The 13,786-nt window shown below is 40.0% G+C and overlaps 1 protein-coding gene across 1 annotated transcript in view; it reads right to left on the bottom strand.

The window, feature by feature from the left end:
- TIAM2 (TIAM Rac1 associated GEF 2) overlaps positions 1–13,786 on the bottom strand; it is a 134,524-nt gene that overhangs the window by 100,068 nt on the left and 20,670 nt on the right. The window contains exon 2 of the mRNA XM_057406274.1: positions 10,764–10,852. The gene's annotated coding sequence lies outside the window, so the exon portion shown is untranslated. The remainder of the gene's footprint in view (positions 1–10,763; positions 10,853–13,786) is intronic.

The following is a 13,786-nucleotide window of genomic DNA, read 5'->3' as shown; positions in this document are numbered from 1 at the left end:
CTTGCTCTGGGTCTTGCTGAGATGGAGTTAATTTTCTCCATGGCAGCCCCTACGGTGCTTCTGGATTTGCGACCAAAACAGTGTTGACAGCACACCAGAGATTTTGCTGCTGCTGAATAGCGCTGGCACAGCATCAAGGTTTTCTCCATTTCTCACTTTGCCCTACAAGCAAGTAGGCTGGGGTGGGCAAGAGGATGGGAGGGGACACAGCCAGGACAGTTGACCCCAAAGGGCCAAAGGGACATCCCACACCATATAATGCCATGCTCCGCAAACAAAATGGAGGGTTGCTTTGCCAGGGTTGCTGTTGCAATGTCCAGGACCACCGAGGCCCTCATAAGAGTTAATCTCTGAGCCCCAGGTGATGGCAGCTCACAAGTGGTAGCAGCTACCACTACAGAGAGGCTTGCCCTGCACAGCCTCTGAGGCTCGCATTTTTTAATAGCCTTTTTTTCTTCAGAACTAAGAAAAACAAAGTGAGCAAGAAACACTGAATCACAAGATCAAGATGGGAACCCCTTCTGAGCAGTATTTGCTACTTTCTGTATCACTAGAGCAGAACTGAGGCATCTGTTTTGACAAGCAGCCTATTTCAGCAGTACCCTTTTTCAATACCTAATGGACAGAAACAAGTTTTAGTTAACTAGGTAACTCTATCTTCCAAGCTATAATCAGAAGTTCTTTTACAACCGCAGGTAGATGTGTAAATGCTCTCGACTTAATCACGTTAACTTTGCAGGAACAAAAATCTAATGAACAACTGAAATGCCATAAAAATAGGAGTGGAAAGGTTTACAATGCATTCGGTTAAAAAAATGAGAACTGAAGACTTCACACATGCCATTAAAAAAAACCTATGCCTATTAGACATGTAAAAATATTTGAAGGTGGAGTCATTTGTCACAAGAATATACTAGGAGATCTTACAACATAAATATTTATAAAACACAGACGTTATTTCACATTGCATTACTACCATAGCTTGTTCCATTAACTGATCCAACAGATCAGCTAATTGCTTGTGCAAGCTTGACTATTTGCTACCACCCATTCAAGAGAGAAGTGCAAACAGTTGCTGGGGGCGGGAAGCTTTAAGGGGTTGTTTTCTAACTAAATTTATTAGATAAATTTTCATTATAATACTGATCACTTCTTCATCAATTAAGTTAAAAAATCTGCAGACATAAATAAACATTACAGAAGGATAATTATGGCAAAGTTTCTAAGAAAATTGTGTTAAATCAGTATTTGCTTCAATAGCATGCCCCAAAGGGCATATAAAAGAGATCTTGTTGCATAATGAGTTTTAACTAAAGTAGTCCTGCATATGCATATGATTTTATAGGAAGTTTCAAGACATGAATGTTTCCCCTGAAACTGCAGATCCTAGGGTTATATGAGAGCACAGCAAATTCTGTTTGACAATACCTCTAATCCTTCTGTTCGTCGATAAGCACAAAATGCAAAATAAGGAATTAACATAACAGAAGGAATATTAAAGAAGTCAAATGGGGGGGGGGGGAATGGTGTTTGTTTGCTCCCTTTTTTCTTTTTTTTAAGCTTTGATTGTGATTTCTCATTATAGCTGGCTAGCCAACCTACTAAAAGTGGTATATGGCAACATAAGCAACTTATCACAATATCATTAAATTAACTAAAAGAAATACTGTGGTATAAAACCTAGAAGTCTGGCTAACATGTATTGATTACACCCACACACACTGCCTGAAAGGAGTGATGCACAAATCCTGTAAGTAGCTGCAAAGCTATTTGCCCAAAGCAGAGTGAACAATGAGAACAAGTTCAACATCTGCCAGGGCGTCCAACTGTTCACAATCATTTTTCTGGTCAGAGGGGGCATTGTTTAAGTTGACAGGTTCCTAATGGTCTGAATTATTCAGCAATTCTCAAAAGAGTCTTTCTACTCATTAGAGAGGAAAATGCAAACCACCAAAGCCAGGGCTCCCAGGGAGCTGATCATGCTAATTGAGAACATCACAATGTGTCCCATTTTAATCACACAAGTTAAGCAGGCAAGAGGCTTCTATTATCTCCACTGTACAGTAAAAGATGGAGGGCATCAGCTTCTGCAAGGATACACACCACAGTATATCATCTCAACATTTTTTAGGAAAACTCAGTTTAAACAAAGAGGACATATGTTGCTGATAAGCACTGCCCCTACCAAATGAAGTAAACAAATTATACTAAAGAGAAATCTGAAACATGCTGTTTCAAGCCTGAACACTAAGTGAACAAAAGTAAGCATGTTAACATACGGAAAGTTATAGGAAGAGGAGGCAAAATAGCTATTTATTGGTTTTTCTTCTCATCTGCCATAAGATAGATGACAGGTATAAACAAATTAATGTAGCAGCATGATGGGTTACAGACAAATGACGCTCATATTTGAAGAGCCAGATCATTCAATGATATTCCCACTTCTAATATCCCTAGAAATGAAGGGGAAGACTACTAGTAAGGAAGCAAAAAAAAACCAGCAGCTTTACTTACCAAGGATTATTTCTCAGTCATTTATCTTAACAGTAATCAAACATGCTCTACAGCAATAATTATCCCATGTAAACCTAACCTTTCTGAACAAGGGAAAAAAATGCAACAGTCTTACAATCGAGAGACTATCTTCTTCACAGAATCAAAATACCTCTAAATCTGAAACACCTAAAAATTGTAGCACCTGAATAAAGTTCCTCATGTAAACTTTGTAAGGAATGTTAGTAATTACGAATGCCTGCAATAGACCTCTATTACCAAAACACAGACCATGTGTGAGAAGAAAGATTTACAAATGAAATGCATGCAAAGGCTATAAGGGAAGACATTTAAATATTTAGTAAATTACTGCATGGAACATAACAGCTAAAAGGAATTAACAGTTTGATGGAAGTACAAATGGAAGGAGAAGACTTCAAAATTAATCTTATTACTTCCGTTCCTAAGCAACGACAACATGGATAAAAAATAGCAAAAATAATTTACCTTAAGGCATATAATAGGAGTTCAGGAAATTCTTTTCCCATTCTTTAAAAAAGATGCCACAGAGATAAGCCTTTCAATTAACATGAGCAAAAAGTAAGCCACCAGTTTACACAGAAAAATCTATATTTTTTCATCTGCATATAAGCATTTCCAGAAGCAGAAGACTGAGTCAGTGAGCTAAATGGAAAGACATAAAACATTTTCCCAGCATGACATTGTGAATAAATAACCAAAAGCCCAAAAAAGCAAAGAGACAACATGATGCCTATTCAGCCATAAAATTCATTTCCAATAACCCCATTTCAGCATGCAGCTTAGATCATATGTAGCATTTTCCTATTTGAGAGCATGCAAGATTGATTGTTAGGGGCTCAGTTGTCCCATACACAGGCAAACAACATGTAAGGAATAATTAAATCAGGAAGATTCCCTCACTGAGCCTCCTACACAAGCCTACACTCAGGCAAAGGAGAGGTATGGTCCCTCCAAAGAAAAAAAAACATAGGATTATGTGAGAAGCCTAAGACCATCTGCACAAAGTCATGTGGCCAGAGATTTCCTCTTCCCCTTGCCGTGTACAGGGCATCCTTTCCCACTTCCAGTCTGAGCCATGTGGAAGGCAGCAGAGCCAAGCTTAATTCTCAGCTCCAGGACAAAAAGGAACCAGGGAGCAGGTTTCCAAGGTCCTCTTTGCCCATGCTTACTGCCTTCAAAGATAAGCCACTTAAGAATGTAATCCTTAATACCCCAATATGCAGAAGCCCACAATGTCTGGGTCATTGTGAAATTCTGCATACTCTGGTCCCAGCTGAGCGCTGCCTGCAGCCTCCAGAGCAGATCTATCCAGGCACGGTCATCCTGCTTCCATCTATCTCCCAATCACAGAGGCCTTTCCCCACACATATCCCAGTTTCATGTGAGGCATGAGCATTTTTTGTTTCCCATTTTCTCTCAACTAATTTGAGTTTCTTTCTTCCTGGCTGAGGTAGAAAGCTCAGATCGGGGAAGAAAAAAAGTGTTCTTGACCTCAACAGGGTATCTTGGGATGGGTATCTTGAGGGTATGGCAGCCTCAAGAACTCTTTCCTCCTTCCTGGCATCTGAGAAGGGGGTTAAAATTAACATTCTTGTTAGCTCACTTTTTCCATGAGGCCCAGAGGGGAATTTGATAGCATTTTTCCATATATAATGAAACATTAACTCTATTTGCAGTAAAGGCAACTCACAAAGCAATGTTTGGATGCTCTTTGACTTCAGTATCCCTAAGCAACTTGCAGAAGCAGATCTGTTTTTCCAAAATGCTCTACCCTTTCTAAACAGTGCTGCCTGCATGAACAGTCTACCACGAAGCACTGATTTCTAAGCCCTGCCTGCTCTCTCCCACCTTATCAAGCTGTCTTTCAGCTTCCTGAAATATTATTGCTGAACTAATGACATTATTAAGATGGAGCCCAATCCAAGCCAACCACAGATAACAGAAAGGCTCCCATTGACTTCTGCGGGCTTCGGATCAAGCCAAAACCAGCGAAAGTACCCAGAAAATGAAGTTACACAGATTTGCTTTTCGTTTCAGTATGGCCCTTAAAAATATTCTTGACTTTGTGGTGGGCTGGCAAGGTACACTGAGCCAACATACTAAAACATATACCTTGTCTCAGCTTAAATTCAGATTATTACATCTTTACTTCGCTGCAAATTTGAGATTTTTTTTTTAAAAACATTAAATAAAATCAAGAAAATGTTACCTTCACATAAAGCAAACTATCATCCCATTTAACTGTGCTAAATATAGAAAAGAAACACTTCGCTCACCCAACACACTTGTTATATACCGAGTTTATCAATGATGTCATTGGTCTTGCAATGTATGGGACAGTCTGTAACATGTTCTTGTAGGCTGCATTTATGTGAAATGCAAGATGACCTCAGGGCCATCCTCAGGAAATCTTTAACTCCTGTCTATTCACCAAAAATATCAGGCACTCATTACCTTCCAGGTCCAATCAAACCTTATTAAATATCCTCCAGTGACATACACAAATTGGTCAAACTTCCAATGTGAGATTCATTTCTCAACCTAGATTTTGAACTATACTCAGAAAGTAGGACTGTCTGGATCAAAAAGCTTCACTTAACTGTGTCTGGAATAAATGAAATCCACAGTCTAGCTTGCATTTCAGCTCTACACTTTTAAAGTGGTTCCAGTCTAATATTTTAATTTGGACAAATTACTACTTTTAGCAGAGGTGCTTGAAACTTTTCAAAAATCACGTGTTTAGTAAAATGCTTTTCTTGAAATGTGCAACTTTGGAAAATACAAAGTCCATGTAAAAATCTGCAACACGCTCTGGTAACTAACCATTTTTCAACAAACTACTAAGTCTGATAACTATGAAATGAATAAAGGAACACACATACAGAAACACAATGCAGAGCACCTCACTTTCAGCACGGTGGTCTGTATTTACAAGGTCACTGTCACTGACTCAATGCCCCTTACTGGCAGCAAGTCTTCCAGGGGGGGCAACTGTCAGATCCACCAGCATCTGAAGAACTGAGTGAAACTATACCAATAGTGTGGCAACAGTACATTGCTTTTAATAAACCAGATTAATTACAGTTACCTCACTTGTAGCTGCTACAGCAACCAAGTGAACACCTCGACATGAACTGAAGTGAAAACTCAGCAGTGACCCTTGTAGAGCCTGCTACCATTTTTGAGCTTGTTTCTTGTTACTCTGTCAAGGTATGCAGAAATAAACAATTTAAACTATGAGCAATTCCATTACTAGAAAACAGGTATTTATACCTGAAGCTAGTAAATGAGGTTCACTGATTCACTGATATTTGGTACCCTTTTCCATGCTTGTTTTCTACAGGTTTCTAAAATGGACACCTGGTCATTATAGATACTGAAAGCAAGCAGTTGTTCTATTTACATGTAGCACATTATTTGGCAATAACAGGCAAAATGTTTTTCTTCCCTTGACTCTTAAATACAAGTTATAAATAATAATAAAAAAAAAAGGATGCATGGGCATTTCTTAAAGACAGGATTACAAATCAAACTTCACTCCTCTGAAGAACACTCAGCTCCCTTCAAAGTAGTCTCTAGAGAAGACTGTTTCGTATTCTGCAAGTGCAGGCTGGGCATCAAATTTGACCCATGACAATATGTAGCATTTTTCTCCTGCTTTGTACAGCACAAATGAATGCACAAAACAGAAGGTTCTTGAGAGATGTTCCATGTTTAAATGAATTTTTGTTCAAGAACAAAGTGGAAACAGCAGATCTGGTCTTTCCTTCTGTCATTTGTTCTTATTGTTTTAGAAAATAAGAAACAGTTATAATCGAGCTTGTCTCAAGTATGTTCGGCAAGGAGAATAGTCTTTTCAAAATAAGAGAAGCTGGGTTAAATAAATAGCTGAGTTCACAGTGCAGACTCAGAGGATGGCATTTCTGGCAACTGTACAACATGGTCTAAGAAAACCATATCATGTTGTTAATCTGGGAAACTGAATTTCTGGTGACCCCAAGTACCATTTACTAACTAGGAAATACAATTTCCCTGGAGAAAAGCATTCTGCAGTTCTTCTGCTATACACATATTTAGAACTATTGATTTCTCATTTCTTTCTGTATTATTGCATTCCTCATACTACATTGAGCTTCATGTAGGTACACTTAGGAAGCCCATAAACAGCAACCTTCTTCCTGTGCTTGGTTTATACTACTCACCCATTGTACTGCTATTTCCCCTCTCCTCCCTGGGGACTAGAAACACCAGTTCCTTTCACTTTCACTTATAATGCAAGTCTTGCTCAGTATTACTTTTTATGTTTTCTATTGTTACTTTGTACTCTATGAGGGGATGTAACCATTCAGGATCCAAATGAGGTGACAGATGAAACAATAACTATCCCATAGGCTCCAGGTTGATAGCAGAAGTCAGGGGTAGAACACACACACAAAAAAAAAAAAATATGAACCCCTCCTCAGCAAAATCAAATGCAAAACCTCATGGTTTCATTGTTTGAATGACTCTAAATAAGAGGCCATGTGTAAGATTTTTCTTTTAGTGGATATTAGTTTTTTCTTTAAAATAATAATAAAAAAGGGCACTTCTGTGGTTTTTGATTTTAAATCAATTGATTTTAAATCAATTCAGTCAGTAATACCTATAAATCCACCTACGAGTCCAGCTGCATGACAAAGACTGCTACTAACAAGGCCTGACCATCATCTTTACATCAGGAATAACTCTAATGAAATCACTGCAATTATTCTGAAGCAAAGAGAAAATGACAAACAGGCTGATTCACTGTGTTTTGTTTATTTACTATAGTTTCATCTGTTTTTCTTCTTCCTCTGTATCATCAGCTGAAGGCTGAACCTGCAAGGACCCTCGAAAACAGGGAAACTGAGAAGGTTTAAGTGACTTACATAAGTCAACTTGGGAACAGCAGGGAAAAAAAAAAATTAATTCCTTCTGAAAAAAAATGGTCACAACAGATTTTTCTGAAGACAGGGAAGGCTATGGGAAATGATGCTGGAGCACTGAGTTTTCAAGCTGTCTTTGACCTTTAAGAAAACACAGTGTAAAGCTGACAAACGGGAAACCAAAACCAAAACATTTCATAGAATCATAGAACAATTGGGGTCAGAAAGGACCTTAAGATCATCTAGTTCCAACACCCCTGCCATGGGCAGAGACACCTCACACTAAATCATGTCACCCAAGGCTGGCCTTGAACACCACCAGGGACAGAGCATTTCACTTACAGAATATTAATCCAGCAGGAACTTCATGAACTGAACAAATTGAAACTGTGGTAACTCCCCCCTCGCCTGAAAAGAGCCCACAACAGATGACAAAAGTGTCATAACTGTCTCATTTTCCCACTAAAAAGGCCTGAAACCAGATGGGGTTCCCCAAAGACGCACAGCCTGTGCTCCTACTTAAAGTTAAAATTCAGATCTGATCATTTTAATCCACCACAATGAATCCTGTTTGCCTAACCAAGAGTTCAACTAGCTAGCACAGCTCTCCTTTCTCTGCTGGTTCAATGGGTGCCATCTACTCTGCTTTTCTCTGTTTTATGCACTCAAGCTCTTACGAGCCACAAGTCATTACTCTACAGAGTATATGACACACATATTCTTTATTCTTCATCTTTTGGGAGAGAAGTTCTCCATTTTGATTTCTCATCTGAAGCTGTGGACGGCCCTAGGGTTTGGGGTGGGTTGTTTATTGTTTGATTTGTTGGTTTTGTTTTTTTTTTTTCAAAAAGCCACATCTGTGGAAGTTTTAGTTACACCACTAGCTGACAGAAGAGGAAACCTGCACCTACAGTAACACAGGTCATTAATCAGCCCGTTAAACTGTTGTCAAGACCTGGACTAAGTTCACAGACTGCTCAGTGTTCATAGAGTTTTCACAGAACATCTGCAGAGTGGCAGAAGGAGTCTAAAGCACTTAAGACAATTGATCTTGCCAAGATTAGATTTAAAAAACATACAAAAAAGAAACAACAAAACCCCAAAGATCAGTGTTCAGACCACATATCTTAGTGTGCCTCCTTTTAACTTAGCTTAAAAAACATCTTCCGGGCAAATTTTAATCTTTTTCCCCAACGCTGTCCTCAAATACTCATTGCAGTCCTACTTCCTCCTTCCGCAATAAATTCCTCCTTGGCCAACATCACACTGCTTCCAGGTACCATTTAGTTGCTTCCATACTTCGCATCATTTGCTCTTCTCATAAGGAACTGGAGGCCAGGACATCTCCATGCCAATCAAAAGGGGTACAGAAACACTAGGGGTCTGCTGATTTCTAGCTTCTCCCTCCACTAGCAGTAGCCTGCCTGGGTGGCATGGAAAGGGCTGAGAAGGAGGACACCAGAGCCACATTTCCATGGGTCCTTTGAACTAACTTTTGTTAGTTCAGTTAAATAACTGCATATTTTGATAAACTTTCTCTAGTCTCATCTTTTAGCCACTCCAGTTAAGATGTTCTGCTCAATAAACTAAAAGAAATACGTTGTTTATCCATTTTAAAGACAACTCAGATTTCAAAAATACAGAACTTGCCACAACTAGAGATTAACAAGCCATGAAAGCATCATGTGTAAACGTACATATGAACGTGCCAAATTAAGAATTTGCTAAAATTAGGTACAATCATACAAATGTTTAAACAAGAATGATTCAGCATAATGTGGTTCAGCATAATTCGGCGCAAGCACGATGACAGCTTCTCAGCTGCAAAACTAAGCTTGTCACATTAATTAACCAAGGAGAAGCAACCCAGCTCTATGAAGACAACTAGTACCCAGTACAAAATAAATTTAACACACTCACTACTACCATACATAGGTGACCCTTAGCATAGCAGCACAAGTTGCTCCAAACCCTCCCATGCTGATGAAGGCCAGTTTCCATACATACAGGATATGAACACAGCAAAAGCCTACAGTCAGGGATGCCAGACACTGGTCTGGTTTTCTCCTACCACAAATCAGTTCACGTTTAAAGCTCTGGTTTATCACCAGGGAGGTAAGTGGGTTGGTTCACTCTGCCCTCCCTTCCCACTTCCCTCCCCAGGCCACACATGAAGGTAATATGATTGCATAATAAGAATCAGACAAAATGCCATTTACTGCTTCATGCACATACAATAGCTGTGCTCAGTTGGGGGCCTCTTTGCATGGAAACCACATGAGGAGGCAACCCCAAAACCCTCCTTTTCCAAGACTCTTCCCCTCAGATGGCAGCTAGACGCAATAGCACTTAGCTTTGAGGCATCTTATGCCACCTGAAAAGACAACTAATGCTTCTTGTCATTTTTCCAGAACAGAACAAACACAGTTTTGAAAAGAGAAGGAAAGGTCACATACAATCCCCCACAGGCAGGGTACAGCCTCTTTATGCCCATTCATACAGCCAGGGAAGTGATGAATTCGTGGCACTGCTACTTGCAATTTAACTGGGCATGAGTCACTTTCTAGATGTAAACAAACATTTTTGTTATGCAGCTAATTACTCAACTGCAGATGAGATACTTCAGCAACAAAGAACAATACCCTAGGCACCAATTTCACTTACAGTGAAGCATGTATACCAGATTTACATGACAGTGATCCCACCACCGTCCAAGAAACTTTATCCATTTGAAGCAAAGCATTTGAGCCACAAGGGCAGCAAATAGAGACTGTAAGCAAGGCCAGGCAGCAGCCAGGTTCTGCATTTGCTGGGAAAATGAGCACATCTAGCCCAAAACATCAAACCAGCAGATGGAGGAAGCTGAAGAAATTCAAGGTCATCGAGGGAAACACTTTTATCCTGGCCCTGAGATAAATCAAGACAGTGCTGTCTCAATAAAGTGATAGTTGAAAAGAGGACTTGGATGTTAAAGAAAAGGAGAAGATCAATCCTACTGCTGGATTCCAGCTGCCTGCTGAAGAGGGAGCTTTATATAGTCACCATAAAGGAACAACGCTTCCTCAAAGAAATGCTTCATTCTTTAGGTCATTCTGCTTCCTAATGTAAACAACCCAAACAGCAAACCAGTACCAAAAAGCAGGCCACTATTTTACACAGGAAATGTTACTGAGATCAACTGCTGACTTTCCTTTAAAAAAAAAAAAAAAAATAGCTTAAGGACTGATATCTGTTTGTTGGTCTGGCCTCTTGGGTCCTTGAATCCACTTTATTATGCCCAAAGAAAAGTCTTTTAAGGACACTTGAAAATATACTGGCACATACTCCATGACGGAAAGTTATTCTTTTGCTCTTCATTCCTCTGAGACAATCCCAGGAAGCTGCAACTCTTGAGATCTCCTGATCAGCTTCTCCTATAATCACAGTCGAGCAGCAAGGTCAAAAAGGAAACAGTAGCCATAAAACAATTTTTAACACTGCTATTATTTTTTTATTTTTTTGTCTCTAAGAATTACATTGCAAGTAAGACCAAAAAAAAAAAAAAAAGTGCAGTTTCTCTCAAAAAGGAAGCATTTCTCCACTTAGATTTCAAAGGTTTTTCTTTCTTTTTAGCTTTAATGCTTTTTTCCCTTCGAGAGAGCGAGGAAAAAATACACACACACACACACACACACACACACACACACACACACACACACACAGAAAAAAAAATACATACACACAGAGAAAAGAATCCCAGCCAGCTTCCTGTCCTGGTTTGCATCAACAGTGTCATGAAATGAAGAACGACATAATATGCAATAGTTCCCCCGGCTTTGAAAAACATATGTTAGGGTGGTGCATACGCTCTAGAATACTGCAGCCAGAGTACTTAACTGGAACACTCAGGTTTTCATTTGTGAAAAACTTCAGAAAAGCATTTTAAGCATAAGTTTAACTTTTAACATATCTTTATCCTACTGAGGTCCTGTACCTTGAAATACAGCTGAAGGCTTAACTGATGCTTACTCCTTGTAAAAAACATTATTTTGATGAATTTTCTTCCGCATTCCTGAAGGTGAACTCTCAGCTGGACCAAAATTAGCATGAGGTAGCTTACCGCAGAGCTAGCATTTCACACTCAGTTAAGAATTTTCTTCAGATTAGCTTGGACAAACTGTGTCCTTGAAGGTGCAAGAGTATTAGACAAACAGTACAGAACTGTACCCTTGCTGTGCACCTTTCTGCCTATATTCTCCATGAGAGTGTTGAGCTGTGCGGGTAGGGCAAAGGCATCAAGGAGTCCAAGGAACACTAGCTAAAGCCTGGAACTGCACAAATAAATGACAAGCAGGGTTTTGTCCACTTTCCTTGTAAGGTCATCATGTCCAACCCATTTTTCTTCCCCTCCCATAACGAAAAAGCACAAGGCAAGTTACATGCAAGTCTTTTAAGAGAAGAGCATAGAGACTCCAAACATGATCTGACCCCTCTTCCCCACTGTCCCCAGTCAATGTCCCAAAAATCGGGGACCCAAGCTTTGCAGAAATCAGTATATATCAACACATGCCACTTTTGACAAAGCTTTTTAAAATTCTTTTTAACTATTCCAACTACTTGGTGCTGCAGCAGCCAGCACACGTGGGTTCTTCTCTTGTTTTCATGGCAATTTTGATGTGCTTTCCCTCACTGATGTCTGAGGAGGCATAGCATACAGCAAAGGTGGTCGGGTTATCACTTAGCAGTCCTAAACTGCAGAATCCCTTGTTTTGATAAGGATGTATGTTTCATGTTATTTCTTCCATTATGCAGCCATTAGTTGGAACCTGGGGAACCTGCAGACTGGGCAGGAACCAGGGAGAAGGGAGATGACAAAGGTACTCCAGATGATGAATTTTGCATGGCTGAGAAGTGTCATGAAACTCAGTGCACATGCACTGTATAGGGAGGGGGTGACTAAGAGCGGGCGATAGCTTTAAGTCCTTCTCCATCCTGCCCAATAAATATGTGTCTGACAGATCCCCACAGGCCTGTATATCATTCTCTTTCTGTAATTAGGAGACCAGCTGCAATTCCTTGGCCAGAGCCCCGCCAAGCTTCCCATGCTCCTTCCACAACTTCTCCACTAAACAATACTAAGAAGCAAAGAAACTGAACACAAAATTTAGCATGTGACAAACTCTTCCATGTGTGACCTCTGCACCACACAACCTGTGAATCTATGTGAGAACGACTTTCTGCATAAGGTCACAACAAGAAAAAAAGATGGACCTGGACAATCTATGAACTGTTTCCTACCCAGCCCTTCCCATTTTCCTGCTTCTCCACACATCATCTACCATTTCTGCTCAATTTAAATGAACAAGAAGCACAGATCCCAAGATATATATGTGCCATCTAGAGAAGGGTAGTTCCTTGTTTGGTTCAGGTGAAGATACAGCTAGTTATATTCTTACTGGTGGGAATCATATGGCCCCAGGAAATATTTTTACAGAGCATGAGAACTTAATCCCTGAAGCAGGAAGAGGCCAGTGTCAGAACTCGCTTCCGTTCTGTATATCCAAGATAATGAAATATAGCTTTTGCAGTGTTTCCCCTTCCTCTTTCCTCCAAGGAGAAAGCTACTCTTTCAGGAATTTGCTGGTACCTTGAGACTGGCCATTGGATATAGCAATTGCTTGCAAGAGGCTGAAACTGGAAGTAAATCTAAACAGTGCATGCCAGTCTGCCACCAGTGAGTTTAGGAAGAGTTAACTTTAACTGCTGTCCCATGTATCATCCATCTGCTGCTCCCCCTATTTCCTCCTGGAACACTCCATTTAAAATAAAACATTTAAAAAAGGAAATATCACAGATCAAAATGATTCCCCAGCAGGCACTGAACTGTGCTACACAGGCACCAGCAGATTTGATTAAATCCTGTGAGCTCGTTTTACCCTCAAAGCTTGGCACCATTTTGAATTTAATTCTTTCAAAGAAAAGGTAAGAAACCCAGGACAGGTGCTGAGGGGCTGCTACAGCACTGCCTGGAAAGGTCACCAGTCTGACTGCTGCCCCTTCTAGTGCTGCTCTGCTGTAGTAACAGGAATCAAGACTTACCCATCCAAGTCCATGCTTTTGGAAAGCAACAGTGGGGATGCTCCTAAATCCATTTCAAAGTTTGTTTCACCATAAGTCTGTATAGTTTCCATGATAAGCAGCACATTTCGTCACCAACCTAACTCTGAAAATACCAGACACTGCTGAAGTAGCTTCTTATCAGTACAGTGAATTGGCAGTGCAAACACAAACAACTAAACTCATCACTCCCTCCTGCTCCCATCCCGAGTCCCACATCCCATTTCCTCACTCATCTTTAGTCATGTCCC

The sequence above is a fragment of the Pezoporus wallicus genome, unplaced genomic scaffold, assembly GCF_028554395.1.
Source record: "Pezoporus wallicus isolate ANWC-B61680 ecotype Strahan unplaced genomic scaffold, APGP_CSIRO_Pwel_v1 contig_3817, whole genome shotgun sequence".
In the NCBI taxonomy this organism is placed as follows: Eukaryota; Metazoa; Chordata; class Aves; order Psittaciformes; family Psittacidae; genus Pezoporus; species Pezoporus wallicus.
The sequence above is the reverse complement of the archived record's forward strand: the minus strand, read 5'-3'. Positions and strand labels throughout refer to the sequence as shown.